Consider the following 4,601-nt stretch of genomic DNA (forward strand, 5'->3'; position numbering starts at 1 on the left):
AATGTTCTGTTGTCATGCGATGTCACGCCTTCACTACAGGTTGGCTACAGTCATTTTATTTCTTATGTGAGCTGAGCGTTCTAATAATAATAAAATAGACCATTTAGAAGCATCAAGTCAATTTACAGTTTATATCTGATGAGTAATAATGAAAAGCTATTAAGTGATATTTAGTTGGAATGTCAGTTAATGAACTCGACAAATCATTTAATGAACTCAAAACTACTTTCGTTTAATAACAGAACGTGGTCCGCCGCAATATGAGGATATGCTTAATAGTAATAAGCATCAATAGCGCACCTTGTGACCAATAGTTAGAAACCGTCCTAGCGTTTGGTATGGCAAAGAATACGAGAGAAGACTTCTTCTTCTTTGGGATTAAGAGAAATTATCTTCTCTCTTCTCTTGAATTCATCATAACTTGAGAGTAACATAAGGAAGTGGTTCCCTAACTAGGGACGGGAGCTGGGAGAGAGGAAGAAAAGGAGAGACAAGATGTCGCCTTCATCCACATAAAGTTCACTCTAGTTTTCATTTCTAATCTACTGTAACGGAATCTTTGTATTCATCAATATTGCTATCTTCGCTGCTCCCAATAAAAATTATAAAATAAAAAAATTAAAATTAAAAAGTAAAAAACCTAATCCACTCTTGTTTCCTTTTTGCTACCCCATGTAATGCTATAATTATACAAAAGTTCTAGTATTTTTTCTCTTTTTCACTCTCCACAATCCAGTAAATAGTTTAATAAATTAATTTTCTTTCAATTAAATTACGTACAGTCTACTCATTAACCCCACCAGCGTATTCTAAAGTGGAGTAGACCCTGAAGGTGCACTTCATTCTAACTTGTTTACCAAGTGAAGTAAAAAACTGAAGTTTAGATATCTTTTAGTATAAAAAATATTCATCGAGGACAGTGTTGGGCAAACATTATCCAGAAAAAATAATGAATAAATAGATTGGTCTAAACAATGGCTCCTGATTAATGCAATGATGATTATGTCAATTTTTTATTAAAGAGGACATAATACACCCTAAAAGCACCAAAATGTTGAAATTGACTTTTGATCCAACTCGACACTCCCCCCCCCCCCACGATTTATTCCTGATTTGCCAAAAAGAGTGGTTTGGAATTAGGTATTTTAGGTATAAATAAATTCATTTTTTACACAGATTATCAAATTTGACGAAAAAATCATATTAAATATGGTCTGATTCAAGCAGCAGAAAAATAAATTTATATTTTTATATCGAAAAAAGTATTTTTGTTGATAGATAAAACTAAAAACTTAGGTAAGTAGGGAGATTCTAAATTGCAGGCTAATAAATAAGACAAAGTTTTCTTTCAAAATATGTAGAGTTTGTCTTTGGTAAAATCATTTGAACGAGGCTTTCACTTAATGATATTACAAAATAAAAAACTTTGTATTATTTATCCGCTTGAAAGCACCCTTTAAATGGTTTTAACAAAGACAGATTGTATTAGATTTAAAAAAAAGTTGTTAATTTTGCAATAAAGAGTTCCCTAACCTAAATTATTTTGATGTCTTCTATAGTTTCTTTAAAAAATGAATTTATGTATGCCAAAAGAAACCTAGACTTCCTTTATACGAGAGTAATGTTAACTAAATGCAGAGATATTTATAGATGTGGGTTATCTTTGGTCCTATTTGTGGCTTAGAAAAACATGTACAAATAAATAGTAATTTATAAAAAATAAATAAAACTTTTGGCTATTAGTCCGCCCACAAGGTCCAGTTAACACTTTCAGTATCAATTATATAAAAATTGAGAAAACAAAATAAATTAACCTTAAAATCTGTTAAGGCTTCAAACTTATGAAGTATCCATGAAGCAATATGAAGATTCAAGGATGGAATGCTAGTTTTTGCATTTTTGGGGCGAATGGTCATCGACCATCCAAAAGGATTTTCGTCCAAATGGAAGAGGCAAGGTGGCAAGGAGGCAATGATGTGGTAGGTGTAAGGTGTCAAGTGTCCCTTGGTTATGAGGAAGTAATCCCATTTCTCGCAGTTGCTTTACTGTATAAACAATTCGAAGCGCACACTGGGACGCATAGGAGTGAGTGAAAAGGTTAAGCCAAATTATGTTTCTTAAAGGGGATTTTATCTACTTTACGATGGTGCAATTATGGGACCATAATTACCTCCAATATTTTTTTAATCGCTACCTATTCAGATGAAAAATGTCACTTACTAAAAAAAAAAAACAACATATCAAGTTTCTGTTTTTCTGTTGAGAATTGGACCGTGGCTTACATTAGTTTTTAATGAAGTGCAGAATCACCTAAAGGCCTTTGGTCCGCCGATCTTGATACACTCTGTATAATCGATTCATCGTATCGATTAGAAAGAAGTGTTTCCCGATTATAACCGACATTAATGTATAACCGTACTTCCCTGTAATATACATACATGTATATGTATAGCCGACATTGGAAATAATTTTTTTCCACCACCATTTTTAGTGGGACCTGAAAGTTACCTATTGTATGACCACTACTTTTTGAGAGGCTATATACTAACTATAATTTTTTAGAATGCTACCAATGGGTAGTTTCTCTACACGCCTGTAACACTCCAATTTAACTTAGATCAGATTTACTAAATGTATTATAATGTACAGTTGTAAATAGCAATAAATAAATATTTAAAAAAATAAATAAAAAACTAGAATTTTTTAATCACTGATCTAACCAGTGAAATTATGTTGGAATTCAAGCTTATCATAACAAAAACATTTGATTTCAAGCGCCTTGTCAATGACAATCCAGCTGTAATGCATCTTATTTTTAGGCTCACAATTATTCGCAATGGCTGGCAGAATTCCAAGATCACAAAATAAAATTTGATATTCCTGTGTTACAGTTAGTTAAATCCGGTGGTCACTAAAGCGTGGAGGTAGTCTTGATGGCTAGAGATTGGTAACAATCTGGTAATTGTCTAACAAAAGTGGAATCCTTAATGCACAAATTATCCCATTCACAGCTTATCCAGAGGAAACAACTTCTTTTCCAACTCGGTTCATAAAATTATTTAAAAATGTAAATGTAGAGGAAAGTATCAATCGTTCATTAACCTTAAGGAAAGGGTCCAAGTGGTTACATTGTATGGTAAATTACACTGCCACAGAACCTCGTTTGTCCGTCCTAGTTAGGACTGATACATGGTCGGTTAAGTGGGAGAGTCGAGTTAATCAGGCGTATATAAATTTAAAAAAAAACAATATTTATTTACTTAAAGGAAGGTAGTCAAGATGGCGGTCAATAAAGGTACAAAATATTAAAAATAACTATTTATTGTTCACCAACGTTCTGCCTCACTTTGTAGGGCTTCGTCGAGGCTGTCTAATTGAAATAAGGATGACAACTATTCTACTATTTTGGTATCTTTATTGACTATCGACCAGCAATCTACTTCATACAGTCAACTATCTTCTTCCAATATTTATTTACCTAATAGATTAGGAAAAAATTAAAATGAAATTCAAATTTTAATATATATATACATGAGACATTTATGTTAATGTATGGTCAAGTTACGTTTACCAAACCAATTTAATAAGATGCCGAGATTCTCAGTCAGAATCTTAATTATTGATGAAAAACCTTTACTTGCCAGCTAGTCGATCCACTAAAAGACAAAACTTCAGAAAATACAAACGTTCCAATTTAATTTTTTTCAAGATAAAATAACGAACCTTTGCATTTCGTCTGTAACAAACCACATAGGTATGACTATGAAACAGTTACTTGACAGATTACAAGTACATATCATTACAATATCTTACATCCTAGAAGTAAATTGGCGAAGGCTGAAAAAGATTTGGATGAGGAACCTCCTACTGACAAAATAGTTTAGTTGAATATCAGTAGGATGCACCACTATTTTCATTATGCAATATTTATATTTAGGGGACGTGGTGGCACAGAGTTAAGGCGCTCTTCTGCTAACTCTACCCGGGTTCAAATCCGGCAGTAGGAAATAATTATTTATTCAGTTAATTCAGCTGTGAGTCATTCCTTTGGGCTCTGGAGCTCTTCTGGGATCCACTCAGCCTCATAAAGTGGGTACCCTTAATTGGGGAAAAATCTGGCGGTCGAGCGTGATATTGAAAATATCACCTCCTTGTATCACAGTTGTTCTAAAAACACTACTTACTTACAAAGTACTTGACACCAGACCATTCAAGAGCTTTAGTAGTTCACATTATATATGTAACATGTCAATGAGCAAATTTAATTTATTTTTACAGCTACGTATGAAATTATTAAGATAAACAAAAAATTAATGAAATTCAAAATAAAAACTTGTTTACACTAATAGTTTAATTTAAGTATGCAAAGATTTTTTTTCAATTTTAAATTTGTAGTCGCAAAGTCAGTTAAGCAGGGTTCTATCCTATACAAAACATACAACATTAAAATCTCAAACAATAATATCACGAAGCTCTGCTGAGAATTATCAGAAGGTCAAAAGCGAAACCTGGGATAGGGGACTGCGTGAACACCTGCACAACCTCAGTTTTTGTCACCCCAGTGAAGAGTGTTAAATTTCGGGAGTCAGGTGATTTTTCAG

Source organism: Halyomorpha halys, unplaced genomic scaffold (assembly GCF_000696795.3).
Source record: "Halyomorpha halys isolate HHAL.00 unplaced genomic scaffold, Hhal_1.1 Scaffold320.1, whole genome shotgun sequence".
NCBI classification, from domain to species: Eukaryota; Metazoa; Arthropoda; class Insecta; order Hemiptera; family Pentatomidae; genus Halyomorpha; species Halyomorpha halys.